The sequence below is a fragment of the Lissotriton helveticus genome, chromosome 8 (genome assembly GCF_964261635.1).
Source record: "Lissotriton helveticus chromosome 8, aLisHel1.1, whole genome shotgun sequence".
NCBI classification, from domain to species: Eukaryota; Metazoa; Chordata; class Amphibia; order Caudata; family Salamandridae; genus Lissotriton; species Lissotriton helveticus.
In genome coordinates, this window is record NC_136069.1 from 769,041,177 (window position 1) to 769,066,770 (window position 25,594).

The window sequence follows — 25,594 nt, forward strand, 5'->3', positions numbered from 1 at the left end:
TATAAATTGTAGTTGTAGCAACTGCAATGCCCCAAACAAACAACACCAACGTACTTGGAAATCTCAAATCCAAAAGTGATCCCAAAAAAAAGTCCTCAAATACAAATATCCAGCAGCTGCCACAAAGAGTAATCCTTCCAGCTCCAGATCCAAATGAAAAGTGACCAGGACATGGAAAAAGCAATGGGAGGAGCCTGCTGGACAGAAGCAGGAAGTTGGAGACTCTGGGGCACTTCCTTCCTCTCACCCCCCCAAAAATGGACTCCTTGCACAAAAAAGTGCAGCAAAAATCTCAATCTGAGGAGTTATTCTGATCCAAATCATCATTTTCAGAAGGTTTATGCTGCCAGCGATCGATTTCTTGTGCAGAATTGCAATTTTTTGCAATTTCTGGAAAGCGAGCTGTTCAAATCTCCCGCCGGATGTCAGCTGCGCATCGCATCTACGAATTCACTATTGTTTACTCTCGCGGTGCGTGATCGCGGGCCCTTATGACGTATTCAGGTTCTCAAAACTCGCAGTGCAAGATGGTGGGACTCGATGACGTACTCGCGGTCGAAAAGTCTCACGCCATCACGCCGTCAGATCCAAAATGGTGCAGCGCATGCAAACCGGAAGGAAAACAACTTGGCGAACTCAGAATCAAGGTAAGTCAATGCCACATGCGCAAGATTGTATTTTTGAAGCTCGACCAAGCAAAAAAAAATCACCAACTTGCGAATTGTGGATTTTTTGGACAATTTCACATGATTCGCAGATTGCGAAATTGCCAAAAATCCTCAAATTCCGTGGAACGAATTTTCAACCCATGCTTACTTATATGACACTCTACTCTATGCTACTCTACTTTACTCTATTCCACTATGTGGCATTCCACTCTAAATCACTAGACTGTATAACACTACACTTAATGTTACGAGATAGAAATGTTGGCCCACCGGGTCCCTGAGAAGGATTGGGGAGCGGGGTTGTGGGGCCGCTTTTTAACTGAAGGTAGGGATACTTTATTAGACCTGCCCAGTGAGAATAGGATGTCTTATGCCCACATGAAAGGAGCACTGATGACAAGGTTTGTTATAACTCGAGAACTCTATAGACAGAGGTTCAGGAATTGTAAGAAGTTGGAGGGAACCACTTGGGTAGAATATGTGTGTTTCTTTTGCAGAGCCATGGATGGCTGGGTGAGGGGTAGCAATGTGGATAATTTTCAAGCCCTCTATGATTTGATTGGTAGGGAGCACTTGTCTGCTAATTGCTTTCCAGAGCTACACCAGCACCTTATTGATAGCAAGTTGACTAACCCTAGGAAGCTTGCTGAAGAGGCCGACCGCTGGGTCAATACCAGGGTCCACAAGGGTCTTGTGGGAAACTCCGCCAAAGGTGGGCAGGGTCTCCAGCAGAAGAGTGGGGGGGGACAAGGGTAAACAGAGGGAGTTCCAGAAAGAGCCCAAAGTAATTCCCAAGGGAACCAAGGTAAGGGTTCACAGCCTCCCCCTGAGAAGAAGTAAGGACCCCCGACAGGTAAACCTGTTCATAGGGGGCCTGTTACCTGCTTTCAGTGTAAGCAGGTGGGACACCGTTTGTAGGATCCCTAGTGTCCCCAAAAGGGTCAGTATGTGCCACCCTATGCACCCCCTGTCAGATGGCCAGTGTAGCCCTGGGTGGGGAGGAGATGGGTGCCCAAGGTGGTTGGGGTCTCGCAGAAATGTTCCTGGTCTCTTTAGGAGACTTTGAGATGGTTCCTAGAACTCAGCTGCCTGATAACACTAAAATATACAGGCAGTGGGTGACCATCAATGGCCATAGAGTGGAGGCTCTGAGAGACACCGGAGCCAGTGTGACAGCTGTCAAGTGTCACTTGAACAGCAGGTGGTCCCCAATGCATTCTTCCCAGTTGTTGCCACTGACAACTCAGAGAGCCATTGCAAAATGGCTCAAGTTTCCTTTGAGTGTTCTCTGGTACTCTTCAAGTAGCTGTGAGGCCAGCCATGCCTGTTGATTGTCTGTTAGGAAATGATTTGGAAAGCTCCCCTTGGGAGAAGAGGTAGGGGGCGCAGGAAACCAACCCCCATTGTTCCCATGGTCCAAGAGGAGGCAGACCTTGAGGGGGATGCCCTGGAACCTACAGGGGAGCAAGTTTCTGAACTGGGGAACCTGCAGGAGCTGACCCATTGGCAGCAAGAAGGAGAGGAATTTTGTGAGGAGCAGAAGAAGTGCCCTTCTCTTGTAGGATTGAGGCAACATACCACAAACCAGGCAGCAGGTGATCAGTCTGGATCACATTGGATCTACTGGGAGAACGGTCTCCTGTATAGCCAGCCTAAGGTTGCTGAGCCTGGGTCAGCCCGTGTGCTGGTGGTACTCCAGCGCTTCAGAGCCTTCCTACTGGGTTTGGCTCATGATTTTCCTTTAGCTGGTCATCTGGGGCCGAACAAGACCTTTGAAAGGCTTGTCTCCCATTTTTATTGGCCCCAGATGTGGAAGAGTTCAGATACTCATTGTAGGACCTATGAAACTTACCAGGCAAGTGGGAAAAGTGAGAGGAGGCACAAGGCCCCTCTCCAACCTTTCCCTGTAGTCAGTACCCCCTTTGAACAGGTGGGCATTGACATTGTGGGGCCACTGGACCCCAAGACAGCCGTGGGCAACAGGTTTATCCTGGTCTTGGTGGACCATGCTACCCGGTACCCGGAAGCCATTCCGCTCAGGACAGTGACGGGCCCCGTGGTGGGACGTGCACTGATGGTGATCTTCTCCCGAAAAACAGTCAGCCGTAGTATCACTTCTGCGCCTTCTGTGATGCTAGGGCTGACTGTTTTCCATGACTGAACAAACACTCAGACACCGCGGGTAGGTGCGTGCACCCGAGTGGCGCTTTTGATTCATGCTCCCACCCTTCAAGCAGTTTGAAAACGTTATACCATACCAACCAGTAGATCGTGACCCATGAGAGTCTGCCCTAACCCACCCCTTGTCCTGAGGAAGACCCTCCTGTAAGGGCCCAACTACCCCTACCCTATTGTGGGGTCGAGCGTCGACAACAGATCCCTTTACCAGCTTCCATCCCAAGCCTGAAATTGTATTGCCATTCTAGGGAGCATGGTTACGGCCTAAATTAACTTTTAGTTCATTTATGTGTTATTGTCTCTGGTCCAAATTGGAGCCAGTTTCTAAGGAGTATTTGTGATAAGTACATTTGACCTACACTGTATTATACATCCTTACCTTGCACTACCTCCTATCACCAGCACTTCCACTCCTGTTCCCCCTCTTTTGGGTGCTACAACTTGTTCATTATGCTAATATATGTTGTGTGCGCAAGTGCTTACGTGCTGGTACTTTGTGAATAAATAACAATGTACATTCCAGTTGATTCTATGTGTTCTCTATTTTGCCACTGAATTTTCTTAATTGTGCATTCTATAGCATCCTCAGACCCCTCTCCCGTCTGTACTGCTAGCTACCCAGTTCCCAGTGACTCCATTGGGTTCATCCTTTTGTTGTAACGGTTATATGCTTTGGACACTGTGCCACTGCTATTCAGTGCCACAGTGCAAGTGCTCTCTATGTTAAATTAATGTACTAATTGGTGATTCCATGATTGGGAGTATTTGATGTACCTGTAAGCCCCTAGTACAGTGCACCATGTGTGCCCAGGGCTTGTAAATCAAATGTTGTGGGTGGGCTTGCAGCACTGGTTGTGCCACCCACATAAGCAGCTTTAAAAGTTTGTCTCAGGCCTGCCATTGCAAGGCCTGTGTGTAGTCTAGTATTGCCATGTCGACTTGGCAAGTGCACCCACTTACCAGTCCCTAAACTTTCCCTTTGCTTCATGTTAGACACCCCTATCGTAGGCCCAAGGGCAGGGTGCATTGTAAGTATAAGGTAGGACATGCTCTGGTGTGTGTAGCATGTCCTAATAGTGAACTACAGCCATTTTCGTTTTTCACTATTGCAAGACTACCTGTTATCCATAGGCTAGAATGGGCAGTTAGATTATTACATTCTTCATCTCCCCCAGGTCACGGAACCGAGGCAGCTCCCCTTTTGCTCCCCTTTTGTTTACTTTGCGGTACACTACCGGCTACTTTGTTGAGAACTTTGTCGCCTTTATCATCAACTTGAACTAAGCAACATTTATCATCTTTAAAGCAATCTTAAGTGAAGTATTGTGGATTTTTGTTGTTTGTGGACTTGTGTTAAGTCTATATAAAGAATACTTATTTTTATAAAACCTGTGTTGTGTCCAACTGTGGTGTGTTCACTGTATTACTGTGTATATTCACAAATGGTTAACACACTGCCTCTGAGATAAGCCTGTCTGCTCATGCCAAGCTACCAAGGGGTTGAGCATGAGTTATTAAGGAGTGTAATCCCCTTATCCCGACTTAGAAGTAAGGGTCCCTATTTGGATAAAGGTGAATACTATTGCCAACTAGAGGCCCCCAGATCTAACACTATTCCACTCTGTGTCACTCCATTCTGCACCACTCTACTGTGTGCCACTTTATCATACCCTGTTCCACTGTACACAACTCTACTATACACCACTTCACTCTATCCCACTTCACTCTATGCCACTTCACTCTATGCCACTCCACTCTTCACCACTCCCTTGCAAGCCACTCTACTGTACACTATTCCACTGTACGCAAAGGCACACAACCTCAGTCCACTCAGTGCCACTCCCCTCTGCAACTCTCTACTGTTTGCTATTGTACTGTATGCCACTCCACTCTACACCACTGCACTCAGTGTCACTGCACTGTATGCACTACACTCTACAACACTGTACACTGCACTATTCCACTGTACAAAACTCCACTCTACCCCTCTCCACTCTGCACTATTCCACACGATTCTGTGCCACCCGAATTTATGCTACTCCAGTGTATGCCATTGCACTGTGCGCCAGTCCAATCCATGCCACTCCACTGTACGCTACTTCATGCTATGACAATTTAATCAACACCACTGTACTCTATCCCACTGTGTGCCAGCCCACTCTACCATACTCCACTATACACCTCAGCACTGCACACCTCTCCACTGTCCACTATTCCAATGTAAAATGCTCCACTCTATGCCACTCCAGTACACGCTCTCCACAATATGCACACTAACGGTACACAAACCCACTTTCCATTGCACACAACTTCACTGTCTGCCACTCTTCTGTATGCTATTCCACTCTGTGCCACTCCACTCCACTCTACACTTATCCACTGTGTACGCAACTCCAATGTACTCCACTCAACTCTATGCCACTCTGCCCTACCATACTCCACTCCATTTTGCTCCACTCTATGCCACTCCACTGTATGCGGCTACCCTTTACGCCAATCAACTCTGTGCTATTCGACTATGCCACTCCACTCTACTCCATCTACTTTATGCCACTCTACTGTACGCTATTCCAATGTATGCTACTCCACTGTACCACACGCCACTGTATGCCCCTCCACTGTATGCCACTCTACTTTATGCTACTCCAGTGTACGCTATTTCAGTGTATACTACTCTACTGTCTGCTATTCTACTCTATGCCACTTCATTGTACACCCCTCTCGCAAATGCTATTCCACTGTACCACACTCCACTCTACCCCACCCCAATCCACTCTACCCCACTCCACTCGGCCACACTCCACTCTATGCCATTCCACTCTATGCACTCCACTGCATGCCACTCTACTGTACGCTATTCTACTGTACGCAAATGCACTCAACCTCACTCCACTCTATGTCACTCCACTCTGCAGCATTCTATTGTACGCTACTGCATTGCATACCACACCACTCTATACCACTTCAGACAATGCCACTCGACTGTACACCACTCCATTCTACAACACTGTACACTACACTATTCTATGGTACGTAACTCCGCTCTACCCCACTCCACTCTACACCACTCCAATCAACACCACTCCACTGTAAGCTGCTCCATTGTATGACACTCCACTCTACCCAACTCCACTTCATGTCACTCCACTGCACACTGCTCAAAAACACTATACTCCACGCAATAATAGTCTATACCTCTCCACTGTACCAGACTACAGTCCACTGTGTAGCACTACATTGTACAACAATGTGCTCCTATCAATGTGAGTGTACATAACTCTACTTTACTCTATAGTATTTTACAACACTCTACCCCACTCTAAGACACTCTGTGCAATTCCCTCAATACCACTCTTCCGAGTTCAAATACTCTACTCCATGAGACACTGCTCTACTGCACTCTATGCCACTCCACTGTATGCTATACTATGGCACTAGACATGGACAGACTCCCGAAGTTTTGAAATGGCTAGTTTTGGAAAAGGTGACTCTGGGTCCTAGAGGTGGGGACATATCCATGATCCTCAATACACAAGAATCCAAATGGATGACTACCCTGGATTCGATCAATAATGGACTCAATGAGGCAGAAAGTAGTCATGCCCAGCTAGCAAGATTAGGTCGCTAAATTCCTTGGTCTGAATCATCGGTATTTATTAAAATAAGGTGTAAAGCTGCAAACCCCCGTTTTCACCCTCCTGTGTGAGAGGTGCACGAAAGTTTGTAGTTTTTATCATAAATAGAGGATGCGACCTGACATGTCAAGTCATGTACACCCCTCTGCCTAGGAGGTGCGTGATACTCTAGAATAATGGTTGGATGTAGTCGCCTACACCCCTCTGTGTAATAGGTGCGTGACGCTTTTAGACAATGTATTTTTGAGGGATGTTATGCATATACACGTTGTTGTACAAGAGGGACGCTATGATGTGGTACCTATATCTTATTAGAATATTTATGATAAGGTCCATTAAAAAGGGTCAGTCGTTGCATGTGGGAATTACATCTGACCACACCGATTGTAAGAAATTCTATCATAAATCACAGAGCACAAACCTCGGTCCTTCAAGGCAAACACTCTGACCGCGATTTGGCATAATAACCATGACATTAGGCATGTAATTTTACTTTGAGATCTGATGTCTCTAGCCCGCTGCTAAGGACTCGCGCATTGGCAAGCCGGTTCGGTTGTCATGACGATCGAAGCTCAATCAACGCTTCCGGTTTCTCCTGGAGTCCGTCTTTTCTTTTTACCTTCCTGACGTCTGCGCACCTCCCCTTCCGGCTTAAAGTATGCCGGTCGTTTGTTTGAGATGTGGATCGGGTGACGGAAGGAGTTGGAGTATCAACGTGTTTAAGGTTAGAATTTGTAACCTTTGGGGTAGCAATGCGGCTTTTGGAGTTAGAATATGTATATTGTGGAACTATCCCCTTATTGTCGCCATTACCATTTTTAGATTGGATGCGTCCCGTTTGAGGAATGGATATCCCCGCCAGTTTTGAGTGAAGGCTGTGGTCAGCGTAAATAGGTATGTAGTGGCTACTGAAAATGGGTAGCCATGATTTTAACATCTACACACGTGGTTTTAACTGCATTATTCATTTTTAGAGACATTTATCGTCATATTGAGCATTACGGTCACGCGATGTTCCGCGCTTCCCGAGTACTTCAAACACAGCGACAACGCGCCAGTGTTGGTATATTTAGGTACGCATCCTTCATATAATGAGCAATGCATGCCCTACTATATCGCTGAATCTTACGATGATCGAACCACTGTTCCACTCGCACTATGCTGCGGCCAAGAATCTGATGTGGCAAGGCTCTCTTCCCTGTTCTGGCACGTATACAAAAATCTTGAGTATGATGACATCTGTATTGCGATACTTTGAGCCAGTCCTGGACCCTTTTGGTTTTATAAAAGTTTCCTCTGTAGTGATACAATCTTAATGGAGGAATAATTACCTCCCATTTTGGTTACTAGCTGAGCCACATGTGAACCAATCTAAGTAATGGCTCAAGTGTGTGTTTGATTGGTTTTTGCAACCATATTTTTCAGTATTGAATTGAAGGGACATAATATTGATACGTTCCCCCCTGTTTTCTTTTGTAGCAATCTGATGATCATTTTGACACCCCCTGGAAGTGATTATTCTAAAGAGAATTATTGGGTCTGATTCATATCGATCCCGGCAACTCTACTCGGATCAAGTGATGCTCCCGTTTCTCCTGTACAAGTTGTGAGCTTATCAGCCCAACTTTCCATGGTGAATAAACTCCTGTTCTATTAGATTGTGCTGGGGCAGCTTTGTGTGCCAGTTTTAATTTCAATTAGCTTATCACTGTAAATATAATACACATTTCTATTCCATTTTTTAGAGAAACCAGTGTTTCCCAGGGCTCTTGTGTCCTGATGAAGACCCTGTTTTAAGGTGTGACGTATACCTACCAGTATAGGGGTCGAAACGTCGATGGTTATTACCTTTCACCAGTCGATGCAACCATCACTCCAATTATTAATTAGTAGCATCGCTATCATGGTTTCTTTTTCATTGTGAGCATTAGTAGCTCGTCCATTGTGTTGGCTCAGTGGTCTGAAGCCAGTTGTATTGATCATTTAGGAATTATATATTGATATCATTGTCACGATGAACTACCTTGCACATCCTTTCCCCACAAAAACACTGTCCCTCACCTTCCCCTTCCCTGGGGCACTATAACAGTTGTGTTATGAAATTGTCATAAGTAATGTGAATAAGCACATTGTGAATAAACAACAGTGTGCAGAATTATTAGTCTGTGATATATTTTTTTTAAATAACTGTGCGTTCCAAAGTGTTTGTTTGTATACTTGAGATACCTTTTCACTGGGACCCCCTATCTTGTATCACTCAACTGTATGGCAGTCTATCCTACCTTACTCTAACATACTGTACCGGACTATACTCTACTCCACACCACTCCACTGTACAACACTTTAACCCACTCTGTTACACTCTACTCAACTCTATGACACATCAGTCCGCTGTACTGTACCACACGTCACTCTACTTTACAACTCTTTACTCCACTATACACTATGCCCCCACAGTCTTCCCTGCTCAATGCCATTCTACTCTAGAACATGTTAGTCCACTCTATGCTACAAAACTCCACTGCATTTCACTGTACTCCAGTGTACAACACTTTACCCCACTCTATGGCACTGTACAACACTCCACTGTACACTACTCCACTCTACCACACTCTATGCAACTCCACTCTACAAGCTGCTACTGCACTCTGTGCCACTATACAACATTGTACTCAACTCTGTGCCCCTACACTGCACTGTACAATCATCTCCTTCACTCTATTTCCCCACACTCCAATGTACAACCTCCTGTTCCACTGCACTGCACTGTACAACCATCTCCTTCACTCTATTTCCCTACACTCCAGTGTACAACCTCCTGTTCCACTTTCCAACACTTTCCAACATTCTATGACACACCACTCCACTGTACTCTACAAGAAGCCTCTATAATGTATACTTTACCCGATTCCACACTATGCCTGTCCGCTCTGGTACACTCGAAGCAACTGTACTATACAACACACCACTGCAGTATATAACAATCTACTCCACGGTATGCTACGCCACTTCACTTTACACCAGTCCACTCTGCTCCACTCTGCCCCACTCCACTCTACAACATCGCACTCCACACCACTCCACACAACTCCACTTATGCTATTCCACTGTACAACACCCCATTGTACTCCACTGTACTCTACAACACCCCATCTGCAAAAGTACACTCCATGACACTCCAATTTACTGTAACACACTCCACTCAATGACACTCTACTCAACTACAGTAAAATCTACTATTTGAAGCAAATTCTTATTAAAAATAAGAGACCATTGAAATTCAATGAAAAAAAACAAAGGCTAAACCTTTGTTATAGTTTGGGCAACGTTACTCATTCCTCCCATGCAAACCAAACTTAAAACACACAAACATTACAAATTCTATAGTTATGCCTTACATTTGTAAATTATACACCATCTTGAAATCAATAATACTTTACTTAATCTTTAACTTCAAACCAAACTGGAACTAGGCAAACATTATAACTTTTAAACGTATACTTTATCTCCAATTTATAATTTACACACCACCTTCAAATTATTATGACTCGTGCATTTCCATACACAGTTTATTCAACTTGTAACAACACTATATCAACTATAACTAGCCACTCTAACATGCACTGTGTTCTTTCAAATCATGTGATTTACAGTGTTATCAGGATTATTGCATGTGCTATTATTGCAGATAGTATAACTGATATAATGTAAAAGTCTATCAGCAGTGGATGGAGAAGGCACAAGCTAGTGTTGATGTAGTGTGACTACCAAGTTGAATACAAGTTGAATACACTGTGTATGGAGGTCAGTTGAATACACTGTGTATGGAGGTGCATGAGTCATAATAATTTGAAGGTGTTGCTTACATTATAAATTGAAGTATAGCTTCAGAAATTAAAAACTTGTCTTGTTTAAGTTTGGTTTGTAGTTAAAGAATAAAGTTATTTTAATAAAAAGGGGGTGCGTAATTTATAAGTTTATGGCATACATATAACTTTTGAATTTGTAATATCTGTGTGTTTTAAGTTTGTTTTTTGTGGAAAGAATAACAAAAATTTCCTAACTGCAACAAAGGTTTACCCTTTGTTTTTTTTCATTTGAAAAATTGAATATGTACATATTTGTATATACATATATATATATATATATATATATATCTTGGAACAAATGTTTTAAAGCACTCCAGAAGTTGTAGAGATTTGATAGCTTTCATTAAAGCATCATAAACACTACCTCCACCACCACCAACGTTTCATCCAAGAAATGGCCTTTGTCACGGTTACGTGAGTCCCCTTTCTATTTCACCCTTTATAGTGTTACAATCTACACCCAGTTTGACGCATTTTGGGATTTGTAGTTAGCTACAGGCTCAATCATGTTTTTCTGCACTGAGAACGTCTTTTTACATGTGTACATTTTCATTGTATATTCACCATTGTATTAGCAATTCATCATATGATTTATACTCAATTTCTTCTCGGTTTGTACCGAAGTTCATAATACCTTATGTTGTGTAGGTATACCTAAACACATAGGTCATGGGACTAGTCCCCAAAAATTTAAGGTAAGAAATGATTTACATTTGTTTATAAATGTACATGTAATTCCTCGTCCCCATTAGGCTCAAAACGGGCCTTAGTTTTAAACTTGATTATCAGGCGTGACTTCAATCTTCTCAGCTTTAATGTCCGATTACCACCTCTTTTGTGCTATGGGATTGTTGCAATGCCAAAGTATTTGATGTTTTCCCAATTGGTCTGTTTTGGGTATGCAGATGTTTAGATATAGCATAGTTCATATCCTTATTGTGGATTGCTCTCAAGTGTTCCAAAATTCGCTTCCGGAGAGGACAAATAGTGCTACCAATGTAGCGCAGCCCGCAGGTACATTCAATCATGTATACCACATAAGTTGTGTCACATGTAATTCTTTCAATTATTGTGAATGTTTTTCCTCTGGAGTCTTTGGTGCTTTTGTCAGATTTCCCAATCTTGCAGGCTTTACATTTGTTACAGTGAACAAATACTTTCTGATTGTCCATTAACCATGTCTTGGTTTTCTTTGAAACAAAATTACTGTTAACTAGTTTATCTTTGAGAGATGCCACTTTTCGGTATGTTATATCAGGTCTTGGTCCAATTGTTTTACCAATGTCCGGATCACTTTCTAACACATTCCAATATTTTTGTAAGATCTTTCTGATTTGTAAACTTTCTTTGCTGTAGGTCAGGATTAGTCTTGTTCTGTCCTCATCTGAATTGTTTTGTTTGGTGATCAAAGTTTCAGCTCTAGACACAGCTTTGGCATGTTCTAAGCCTTCTTTCACAACTCTATATTTGTATCCTCTTCTCAAAAAGCGGTTTGCATTTTTTTGTAGACTTTTTTCGGCTACATCTGTTGCAGAACAATTTCTCTTCATTCTAATGAATTCTCCATATGGAACACTTTTAATCAGATTTGCCGGGTGAAAACTTTCATCATGGAGAGTACTTTTCGTTGCAGTTGGCTTTCGATAAATTTGTGTGTGTATATGATTGTTTTCAATATTAACGTGGACATCCAAATATTGGATACACTTCAAACTTATGTTGTAGGTGAATTTCAAGCCCACGTCATTTGCATTTAGGATGTTCCGGTATTCCTTAAATTCATTTTGACTGCCATTCCAGATTAGAAAGAGGTCGTCGATGTACCTCAACCATATCTCTATCTTGTTTGTGTACCTCTCATTTTCTTCTTTCCAAGCCACTAACTTCTCCCACCACCCCATGGTGAGGTTAGCATAGCTGAGTGAGATAGATATTCCCATGGCAGTGCCACACAGTTGGGTGTATACTTTTTGATTGAATAGGAATATATTATTGGTCAAACATAGTTCCACCATTTGCATCAAAATCTTAGTGCGTTTGATTTCTTGAATGTTTCTTTGATGTAGAAAGTATTCCACTGCTTCGAGTCCAATTTTAGGATCAATTTAGGTATATAGTGATACCACGTCTATGCTCACAAGATGAAACCCCTTTTGCCATCCCACATTGGTTAGTATTCTAAGAAAGTCCCCAGTGTCTTTTATGTAGGAACTTAAATTGGTTACTATTGGTGCCAAATATTTGTCTACATAGATCAACATGTTTTCAAGTAGAGAGTTGCAACTGGAGACAATTGGTCTCCCTGGAGGGTTGATCAAAGTCTTCTGAACTTTTCGGAGGAAGTATATTGTCGGCATTACGAGGTAGGGTCTAACCTCGACAAAGCACCAGTGGAAATGAGCGTGCACCGATTGGGGACCGTTTGTTTTGTAAAACATATATATATATATATATATATATATATGTATATATATATATATATATATATATATATATATATATATATTCACTGAAAAAACCATAGGTTATAGACCATATATAGTTAGGAATTAGCATTTACAAAACCTTGAAAATTCACTGAAAAAACCATAGGTTATACACCATATATAGTTAGGAATTAGCATTTATAAAACCTTATTTTACTCACACAAAACCATTGAAATTCGCATATATAGTTAGCTGCACTAACTATATATTTCGCGCAAACGCAATCCACTGCTGATGACGTCACATATTACATCATTCATGACATGGTCAGTGACATCACTGATGACATCTCAAATGACATCACTGATGACATCACTGATAACAACATCCAGTGACTGTATGTTTCTGTAAAGTTTAAATATGTCTTACATATTGAAGAATGAGTGGATGTATAAGGGTCTGGATGAAGGATTTAGAAGGTGCATGACTGACTGTATGAGTGAGTGATTAAATGTGTCTCACTGAGTGCATGGGTTAGTGACTAAACTGTCTTAATTTGTGCATCATTATGTCTGTTGTTCTGTAAACTGCTGCATGTGTTGATCAGTAGCTATATGAGTAACTATATGGGTTATTGATTGGTTGCCCAAGTATTTGTATGGGAGACTGAGTGTGTTTGTGGGTGGCTGGGAGGTGTATGACTCTGTGCATAGATGTGTGAGCAGTTGATTCACTAGATGTATGGGTTCAAAAGTGCATTTGGAAACACCTGTATGGGCGGTTGACTGTGTGCATGAGTGTATTGGTGAGTAAATGGATATCTCAGTGCTACATGTCAAAGTAAGAACATATGTAAAACACAGTATATGTGAGAGTTGACATATATAAATAACTGTGCATAAGAGCCAGTGAATGTGTGAGTGGCTGTATGGATCATTCTGAAATTGTATCAGGGATTGTATAAGAGAGTAAATATGTGTTAGTATCTGTTTGAATAAGTAAGGTGTGTATAACTGTATAGTTGAGGAAATGGAGGTGTGATTGATTCTTTGCATGACTGGCTAGGTGTGTGAGTAACTCCATGGATGAGTGACAGTCTGTGAGTGTCTGTTTACACTGAGTGTATATAAGGTTATATTAGAGTCTGAAGAAGTTCATCGTATTATCACATGAATGATGTCATCAGTGATGTGATCAGTCATGTCAAATGAGATGTCATCAGTCATGTCATCAGTGATGTCATTTGAGATGTCATCAGTGATGTCACTGACCATGTCATGAATGATGTAATATGTGACGTCATCAGCAGTGGATTGCGGGTGCGCGAAATATATAGTTAGTGCAGCTAACTATATATGCGAATTTCAATGGTTTTGTGTGAGTAAAATAAGGTTTTATAAATGCTAATTCCTAACTATATATGGTGTATAACCTATGGTTTTTTCAGTGAATTTTCAAGGTTTTGTAAATGCTAATTCCTAACTATATATGGTCTATATATAATTTTTTTATGTATATCATTTTTTTTTTTTGTTTCGCTACCGGTCCGCGCACCGGGTAGCTTCCTGTTAGCTTAATTTTGAGCCGCGACCCGATCCACGCACCGGGAAACGTTCCGTTTGCACAACTGCCGCGTTCGAGAACAACATCGTGACTCATCGCGTAAGTGCGACGTATCGCGTTGCCGCGTAATGCGTCTTATGACGCGCCGCGTTAGCGCACTCGGAAGTGCTCCGGTGCGCGAACGAGGCGCGAAGCGCAGCACACCGGAAGCGCTCCGGGCGCGGAGCGGGACGCGTAACGTAAGCGTGACAGGTCATGTGACCTGTAAATAACACTTTTCATTGGTTTAGAACTATTTCTTTCCCAAATGATGAAAACCCCTCCTTTTTTCCTCACTCTGACTTTCATCTTTGTGAGAGGAAGACCTGTTTCTGCTTGTTAAAATAATGACATCTGTAGTAGCTGCAGCTGGTGGACCCCCACCACCACCACAACCACCTAGGAAGGAAGGACCACCTCCACAGTTCCTTTCAAACCCACAGGAAGAAGAAGAAGAAGAAGAAGAAGAGGAAGAGGACGTAGAGCCGAGGCAGTTCTTGCGTGAAGAGCCCCGGAAATCCCACCACATAGCCAATTTTATATGGCAATTTTTTTCTTACCCTCAAGACCAAAAAAAGGTCAATGCCCGATACGTCACATGCCTCATTTGCAAAGATGTTTTGTCTAGAGGTACAAACAAAAAGTATAGTTTTGGGAACTATACTATGCACTGCCACATGCAGAGGTGGCATCCAATCAATTACAGCGCTGCTGAGCTGCGTCACCTCCAGGATAACCCACGAACTCCTGTGGCCAGTACATCATCACAGCAAACTCTATCGGGACCAGAGGCGAGGGAGACGGTCACAAATATTCAACAGAATTTTGTGCACATGAAGCTAGTGTGCATTTAATGTGGTGAACTAATTTCATATGGGAATATGAGTATCATTTTAATTAATAGAGCATTTGAAAACCACAACTGCTCAAAATGCCCCAAGAAGTAAAAAATTTTTTTGCTCCTGTTGAGCCCTTTCTAATGCCTGTTTTTCGTTGTCCCCCCCCCAAAAAAACAAAAAAAACCATAAAATTGTTCAAAAAATACAACAAATAAAATGTTCAGAAAAATAAAAAAAATATATAAAACAACAAAAACATTAAAAAAAAGTTCTTTTCAGAACTACCTCCCATTTAAAAAAAATTATTAAAATTTTCAGCACTCGACTTAATTTTTCTCATGGGTGCGCTTCCCGGTGAGCGCACCGGAGAGCGCCCCGTTAGCGCAATAAAAATAAAAATTAAAAAAAAACAAGAGAAGGAGAGCATAAGAGAAAGAGAAAGAGAGAGTAATGTTAAGAGACAGACAGCAAGAGAGAACAACACAGAGGTACTGTGTAATACATAGTAAAACAGTGTAAAAGATATAAGAAAGTGTAAGAGAGAAAATGAAAAAAATATAAGGCTGTGAAACAAAGAAAGAGAGAAGAAGAATACTAAAGCAGAGGCACATGAAGAATGTGAGTGGCTGTAAAGAGTAAAAGGAAAGAGAAAAAATGATGTACAAATAAAAGGTAATAACGGAACCAGATTTAAATAACACTGGTGAGGGAGAGAGAGAAAAAAGTAGTGTGCATAACTAAAGAGGGATGAAATAAGATGGATAAAATCGACTAAAGTTAAAACATGTGGATTGACAGAGAGAAAAAACTGAAAGAAGAAAAGAAGAAGTAACAGAAATGGAATAATTGAAGCAGCAATGAAATGTAAATAATGTAGTGTGCTTGAACTTCAGGGAGAAAACATAATGAACAAGTAGTGAAAGAGTGAAGAAACAGAGACAATAACAGTAAGAGAGACGGACTGAGTGAACGGGAGTGAGGAACTGTGAGAACAGAGGGACTGAGAAAAGGAGTGGAAGGAGTGCAGTAAGTAAATCACCCACACAACACAACAGCTACCCTACCTCAAAGCACTCTAAAATATTATTTTACTGTTTCTCTTGGTTTTCCCCTTGTTACGCTCCCCGGTGCGCTACCCATAGTATAAGTAAAGAGGGGTGAAAGAGGGAGAAATATTGAATTAGGATAACACATGGTGAGTGACAAAGAGAGAGGACAAAGAGAGCAAAGGAAACAGTACCTGAATGGGCTTGAGTAAAACAGCAAAAAAAGATAAGTAATGCAGTGTGTGTGACTTACAGGGAGTCAGTGGGTGTAGGTCGGAGTGTGGGTGTGTAAGGTGTGTCTGTGGGTGTGGTTGTGTGGAGTGTTTTGGTGTGGGTAGAGATGAGTGTGTGTGAAATATGTGTGAGAAGTGTATGAGTGTGGGGTGTATATGTGTTCGATGTATGTGTGTGTATGGAATGTGTGTGTGTTTTTGAGGATTGTGTGTGGGAGGTTTTTTTGTGTGTATGAGGTGTGTGTGTGGTGTGTGTGGGGTGTATGTTACAGGTGTGTATATGTGTTGGGAGGGGGATGAGGTATATGTGTAGGAGTAAGGTAAATAATTAAGAAAAAGAGAATGAGTGAAGAAGCAAAGGAAGGGAACAGAGGGTAAGTGAAGTAAAGAATAGGGATCAAAAGAAGTTGAATATGAGAGGGTAAATAGGGAAAGGGGAGTAAACATGGAGAATAAGAATAAGTGAGAGAAGCAGAGTAAAAACACAGGAGTGAGGTAGATTGAGAAAATGTTAGTGACCTTAAAGCAAAGGGTGATAACAAACTACATTTTTTAGTCATACTTACCATATAATAAATGTAACTTTAATTTTTTTTACTACAGTTGGTATCTGTGAAAGAGTGAAGAAAAAAAAGTTATAATTAGTAAAATATGTATTTTAAATTAAAAGATACAAATGAAGAGCTAAAAACATCATAACACTCTATTTAGAAATAAAGTTAGAGTGAAGAACACAGAAAGGGAAATAAACTAAGGAAGAAGGACAAAAAGAGGGAAAAAGAAATAGAAGGAGAGCAAATTACAAAGAGTAAGGCATATAGATTCACTAAGAAAAAAAGAGAGAAGAACGGAGAAATGAACTGAAGGTAAGAAAGATACTAAAACAATGTGAGTTAGCAAAACTAAATCAGGAAACAGAAGTAAGTAAAAAGATAATGACTGAGACAGAAAACAGTCTAATTAAGGATGCATTTAGAAGAATGAGGAATAGAAGATAACTGAGAGTAAGTGAAGAACAGTCATAGAATGAAAAGATGAAGGGAGACAGAATAATATACAACAATTGAAGGAAATGGACTGAGGAAGTTATAAGGTAGACACACTAAGAGAAAAACTGAGTGAGGTGGAGTACAATGAATGAGAAAAGGAAAAAAATAAGTGAGCAAAAAAAAGGAAAGAGAGGAGAAGACGACTAAAACAGTGGTGCTGAGAGAAAATAATTTCATGATGAAAGTAAAGAGAAGGACATTGAAAGAAAGGAAATGATGGATAGTAGCGGAACCAGAGTAAAAGAAATGGGATGAAGAACGATGAGAGAGGAGCAGTGAAGTTGTTGTAAAAGAAGTAATAGAAGGTAGATAAACACAAGTGAAAATAACACAAGTAGAGTGAGGCACTGAGCACAGAGAAGTAGTGAACGAAAAATAGAGAGAAGAGGTCAAAAGTAAGGAGCAAACAAAGATAAGCGAGGGAGAGTAGATGTCAGAGAATGGGAATACAATTTAATTTACACAATCCAAAGTATAGAATAACTTCTACAACATGTTACATAGTTTATTTTTGCTCTTCTCAGAATATATTGAATTTCACTTAAAGCAGTGAGTTCAAATTACTCATCATATGACAGCGGGAAAAAAAAACACAGTCTAAAAGATTGTGTTTTTAAAAAAAATCTTATATACTGACAAATTACAAATGTACGCTAATCTTTGATTGACTTACTTTTCCTTGAGGCCAAATAGTATATCATGGAGGTCCTTTTCTCGTTGCATAGTACTTTGCTGTTCACTTAGAAATCCATTTCATCGACTTTCTACAAGAAAAGCTCCAAGAACATCTGAAATATTTTCAAAATTTTAATATACTCCTTTTTTTCAGTCATGACTCTTTACTCATTCTTGCACCTTTCCATTTGGCCAAATAGTGTCAGATGTATGAGTATATATGAGTACTACTCCGGTATTCATAGGCCAATTACCTTTACCTAAATTTTGGCTGTAAAAACACTAGGTATGAATTTATAAAACCAAAAGGCAAACGTTGTTTGAAAGTCAAATGAGTGTCGTTACATTGGGTCCAACCTTTAGAAGTTTTTAAAAAGCATGTGTAATGCCCTGATGTTGTAGAAGGACCGTCATGAAAAATAATAGCTACAGTTGCAAAGGTTCTTCCTGATATCGATAACTGAGAAGCCACGAAATTTTTAATAGAAGTTGTCAATTTAGTTCCATCAGGTCTACATCGTTGGAACATTAAAATGACATAGTGACCATCATTTTGTAGAAATAATGTGGACAGCATTGCAGACTTACATTGGGTACACACCATATTGTGATCCGCTGCTTTAACTAGATTATTGAAAGACACTGATTTGCAGTCTGGTAAAGTTAAATATATAAATCTTTCAGAGTCTATTCTAGTAGTACTTGATGAAGCACAGTTATCACAGTCATGTTGCCATTGATAAGAAAGGCCAAATAGATTTTTTATATCTACTCCTTCATCTTGTAATACATCAAACATATATATTAAAAATTCCTGACAATCCTGCTGAATATTCTGTGAAAATTGATTTTGACCTGAACATATATCTAGAAGATTTCTAATTTCTGAAACACTTTCTATTTTTGCTCTATCACTACTACATTTGTCTAACACAGAATTCAATAAACAGCACAATGTTTGTTGCCGATTTTCAACAATCTGTCTTTGTAAATTTTGAAGAAAAAAACCAACATTAACTACTACATTAGCATAGCAGTTGACACCAGAACTGTTTTCAAACTGAAATCCAACAACATCTTCAACAGAATCCTTGTTGTTTCTCTTTACAATTACACTTTTATCTACTTTATGCCTTTTTGCTGATACCTCACTGCAATTACTCTCATTTCTTTTTTTTCGGCCTACCACACGTTTTTCAATCAGAGGATATTGAGGCAAATGTGGAGCATACTCTCTTCTTAACCTATTGTATTCTTTTACACAATCTAGATCTGCACAAATCTTTGTTTCATCACACTCAATCAAGTACAATCCTGATAAAGATCTGACCCGTGATAATGCCACATATGCCATACCCTCTTTAAACACAGAACTTCCAATGTTCACCAAAGCGCTATCTACACTTAAACCTTGAGACTTATGAATTGTCACCGCATATGCCAAACAAATAGGAAACTGTTTTCGGCGAACATATAAGTCTTTCATGAGCAAAAATCTAGCTGAACAACGACAAATTTTTTCTATTTCATCAATGTCATCAAATTTAATTTTTTACATTTCAATTCCATCTCTATTTTTGTAATTCACAAAACCAACAACATGACCCATTGCTCCATTTACCAGACCTCTTTCAACATTTAAATTCCTTCTCAAAATGATACGACAATTCAAACACACATTCAGAGTCTTTTCAAAACCAGCAGTTTTAGAAATAGTCTTCTCTAATGAATCCAATTTTGACTTCAAATTTTCAGATAAAACAATTGTTGCTCCCATATGCTCTATTTTATCTGTAGCTTCCAGTTTCACTATCTCTTCATTTTCTAAATTTAACATTTTGTTGTTGAACATGGAACATTCTTTCAGAGTAGGCATCAAACATATGCCAGATTTCTTCTCGTTAACTTTCTTAAAAATGTTCTCTGGAAGAATGTTTTCATTTGGGTACAAATTTGAAATTAATCGTGCATGTAAAGCTTCTTTCCCTTGCTGACTTACTTTTCCGATCCTTACATCTTGTAGAATATTTTTATAATCTTCATCCTTTGCCTGTCGCATATTTTGAAGCAGTTCTGCATATTTGAAGTTTAACCATATATTAACGTTTCCAATGCTTCCTAGGCACTTCCTGGTATCTTCATGCGTGAGCATTTTGAACACAGGTTGTCCTTTCACTGGAGTCAACTGCAGAAGATCTCCACAAACAATAATATGTTTTCCTCCAAATAAGACATCATAGTCTGTTCTAAGAATTTCTTGCATTCTCAAATGCACAAAAGCAAGCGTTATATTTGACACCATGCTTACTTCATCAATGATAAGAAGTTTCATTTTCTTCAGGACTCTCGAAACTTCGGAACACGCATCTCCAGATAGCTTGTGATACTCCAATTTGTTATCATGCTCCACTGGCAGCATCAGTAAACGATGTAAAGTAATCCCTTTAATGTTATGTGCTGCCAGCCCAGTTGGAGCGGTAACAACACAAGACAGCGGTGATTCAGTCCTTTTCTGCAGATAAGTTGCAATGGCTTTAATCAGAAAACTTTTTCCAGTTCCCGCTTCTCCACTCACGTACAATTGGACAGGCTTAAATGATGTACATGAGCACTCTTTTTTCTCATGACTGAATCCATGTTCAATCTGTTCTGTGACTTCGTCATATATCTGTTTCTGCTCAAGGTTTAGTTGTTTCACCAAATCTTCTAAGTTAACTACATCATCTTGAGCTTGTTCCATAGCTCTTTCCACCTCATCCATGGCAGTGGCAGCTTCATTTTGGATAATTGGTCCTCCTAGTGGATCCTGACTCAATGAAGCAGAACTCTGACTACCTTGAGAACTGTCTCTCGCAATCTCTGCAGCAATTGTGGCTTCTTGCTCTATTTCTTCATTCAACATTTGCAGATAATTTGGAAAAACAGGACATTCTATGGTATCCTTCGTTGCATTAAAGGAGTCTTCATAACAGAGAAAATCTCCAAGAAGTTCCTCTTCTTCACGCCATGGTTTAAACAGTTGCAAAAGAGCCAAATAATAAAATTCTCTTTTATCTGGATTATCACAACTCAATTTGCGATGATTAATCAAATGACCTTTTTTCTGTTTCACTAGACATCCTTCACATCCAATGACTCCATATATTCCATTATTGATATCTTCTCTGATGTTCCTCTTATAAATATATCTTTGCAGAACTTCATAGAGACAAGCGTTCTCAAGGTGATGACTTCTATTTGGATAGTATGTATCCAACATGTTTGTCTTCAAAATATCTGTACTTTCTGGTTCTTTCTCCGCCAAATACTCTATCTCTTGTACAGATTTCAAAACTCGATTTCGTGTTGCAGCAAGACCTAGACTCACCCAAATGATGGTTCTAGATTTGGCATAGAGACTTGCTGACGACAATCGATCAAAACATTCATATGCTCCAATTTCTCGATGCGACAACATCTTCAGACTGTAACTGTACAATTTCTTGCTTAGACTCTTTTCATGTGAAATGTCCTCCCACATTTCCTTCAGTTCTGCCTTTTCTTTTTTTGTGATGTAAGACGTCACATATCGAGCTACAGCAATAGAGTTGTCAGCAACTAATTGAATATCCATGTTAGCATTCCACATGGACAAAATCACTGGATTGTAGTCGTTGATGTACTTGGACTCTTCGTCTCTTTTTAAATTGTATGTATTTTTTGGTGATTTCCTCGTCGCAGAGAAGACATTAAATTATTTACTCTTCCTTTAGAAATCACTGGTCGTGGAAAAGCGAAACGACATTTTGTGTCGAACTTGTCCTTGTTTCTGAATTTTCGATGACAGTACTTTCCACAACGATGGGATTGAAAGCGTAAAACGTGTTGCCTTAAACTGTTTTCTTCCGTAGTTTTCGGAACAGCACATGTTGAACACTCTTCAATGAAACTCATGACTGTCTCATCTGAATCTGTTCCAAATTTGGGTGCATCTTTAATCCATAACATCATATGTATGTGAGGAGCACCTCTCGCTTGATACTCCTTTCTCCCAAAAAAATCCAAAACCTCTCCAAGGGGAGGATTTTTTTGTTGGTAATAAAAGACATCATAGCTTCAAATCTATGATTGAAATATCTGCATACATTCACTGGATCCAAAGAACACAGTTCTCCAGGTGTTTTGAATTCTATATTTTGTATATTAGCATTGGCCTCTCGTAGAAATTGAAGTAAGTCCTCCCATGCATACTCGGCACAGCTAAGAGTGAGGAACCATGTAGGAGTTCCTAAGTTTGTTAGCATACATTTCAATTCCCCATGGCGACGGTACCAATACTCATTTGTACCACGCTGACATGCCATGAGATTGATTAGATGAGATTCTAAAATATTATCTTGCAGATTCACTTTCTCCATAAAGTCCCTCGCCGAAACATTTTGTAGATGTGCTCCACTTTTCAGAATATGGTTTACTGCATAAGAAAGCCCAGACAAGTCACTTTCATACAGTAGATGAAACAAATAGGGAATGCATTGACGAAACCTTGCATCTTCAGCATATAATCTTACAGTTCGATATTCAGATGCAGGAATTTGAAGTGGTCGATCGTCATATCGTCCACCTCGACCTGTTGGAAATAGCTGTGGAAAACAACGAGCTTCCAAACTTTCTTCCCATACACTAAGGGGACTTCCTTTTGCTGTTTCATTTGAAACAATTCAATTGCATTCCCCATTACTTCTTTGGAATGCAAAGGATGAACAGTATAATGTTCATATATTTCTTCACTTCTAGACACATCAACTTTTTCAATTTGGCCGCCTGAACAATCACTGTCTTCATCTGCAGCTGTTTCCTCTGCTGCAACACATACATCTTTGTAGTACTCATTGTTTTTGACTAAATACAACGTTGCCTTTTTGACTTTCCTAACATCCACTAAATCTTGCCAGATTTTTTTACTCTTTGTTGGAACCCCATTAACTAGAATAACTAAAGGTTCCTCTTCTACTTTTTCTATACCAATTGTATCAATATTTGTTTTCAAATCTAGGGGCAAATAAACAACTCTTCCCTTTAATCCTCTCTGCAAATCTGTAGGAGGCAATTTCCCTATCTTAGGCTCCATGCGAACAATTGCCTGAAAAGGATGGACACATTGAATCAAAATAGACTCATATGTATTTAAGTCCATCAATTCACGGGGAATGTCTACCAACTCCAGATTATTATGAACAGCTCTAGCAGGCATTCTGTTTTGATTTAATTTATCATAACAATATTTACAAATACGCTGATCAGAACTCAAATCAAAACAATTCTCCACCCACAAATAAGTTGCTAAATCTTTCCACTCATAATTATCCATCTTTTCACTTTTTGCATATAAATCAACTAACCTAGTCTGAATCTTATAATGACTTCGTCGACAACACACACAAGTAAAATTCGGCCTTTCACTTGATTTCACCTTAAACCTGGTAATTTCCTGCTCAAACTTTTCTGTATTCAAAATCTGTACATTGTCTTCCACATTACCTTGAATTGCTGTCTCAATTTCTACACTGTCCTCTTGTTCACGAAAATAACAAATCTCAATTTCTTCACAAATCTTCTTCACATCTAATTCTGTTCCATGCAAAAGAGCACTGTTTAATTGTTTAAGCTTAAGTGCTGGACGTTTTGCATAATACAACATTCTCACTAATTTCCTCATTTTGGTATGATGCACTTCTAACATCCTAAAATGATGAAAAACACTCTGACAGACTTTTCTAGAAAGACAAGCCAGTGAATGGCCTTGCAAACCTGTGATTCCTCTCACTCTGCAAGGATCTAAGTCTTGCAACAACTTCTCTTTCTGCTTTATACTTTTTTTACTATATGTACGTAAGAAATTACAAAACAAATCAATTGATTCCTGTCGCACACTACAAATACTACTACACTTCCAAGTGTACACTGGACCCTTAGTACGTCTCCCTAAAACTCCATCAGATAACACCTCTTCTGGTTCTCTAGGCACAAGTTTCTCTTTTTCAATCGGACAACCGTCTTTCACTTCATACGCTCGACCACTGGTGTCAACTGCATGCACTAAATCATTCTCCTGGAAGTAACTCTCCTCATTAAAAAATGGCTCACAACTTGAACTGTGCATCCATTCTCCAGAAAAAACTTTACAAAAATTAGTCTGATTAATTACTCTTTTCCATCTACTGTTTGATTTGAAAACATCAATTGTCTTGTTAAGTGTCCTAATTCTATTGATTATTAAAATAAATAATTTTCTCTTAACTTCAAAAGCCTGATCAACAATCTTCTCTACACTTTTCTTTTTCTTATAAAAAGCAGCTCTCTGTTTACCTTTCCTAATGTTTTTTAACAAATTTAAAACCACTCTATTGTGAAACATTCATCTACGAATGTCTCTAAACTGATTCTGCCTTCTATTCCTATACATATTATTCTCTCCTGCTCCAGTTTTAGGATTCTTTGAAGTTCTCTCCTTCCTTTTCAATTTTACTCTCTCATTTTCTTTTTCTACATGGTGTCCATCATTTGTGTTGGATGTACATATGTTACGTAAAAAAGACTTAGTTGTCTTACCAGGAGCTTTGTTCCTGTTTTTTGAAGTATCTGTTGTGGAAGAATGCTGTAATTCCGTTGCTGTTTTTGATTTTTCCCGGTTACGTTGTTTCTTTGTCCTTTCCTTTGTGGGCATCTTTGCTTTTTCTTCAAATAACGATTTCAATCTGTGTTAAAGAAAAACAGTAGCACATTATAGACCACTATTACCAAACAACAAAACAATGACAAAAAGCAAACGATCTATACAGGGTTACAGATCAGGTGAGGATTCTCCAGTGGTGCACAAAAGGAGAGGCCTGTATTGAAAAGTATAGTGGAAGACAGCTCTGTCCACAAGTACAAAGAAGATCAGACCTATGTCTAAGTCCACTGCACTCTTATACACAGGCTTCACCACCTATGCTTCTCGAGAAAATATTGAGTTATATAGTTATATAGAATTGTATTTTATAAAATTGTGAAGCTCCATGAGAAAACGTTTGCCTCAGTCTTATTCCTGTTGTGAGGCAGGTGCAAGATTTTGTCTCTCAAATCTACCAAAACACAAAATGGAGGACTCCCGTAGCGCTGCCGGTACGCGTACCGGGGCGCGCACCGGGAAGCGCTCCCAAAAATGTTAAAAGTTAATTTACATAAAAACCACTGGAGACACTTTCACCAAATATAGAATAGCTCATACTACATACCAATCCCTACCATTTGGAATTCCATTGAGCCACTTAGCCTGTAGACCTCTCTAAATACCCTGAGGTAAATTACTTCACAAAAACACATCTGAAGTGTTAGAATTGACAACCAAT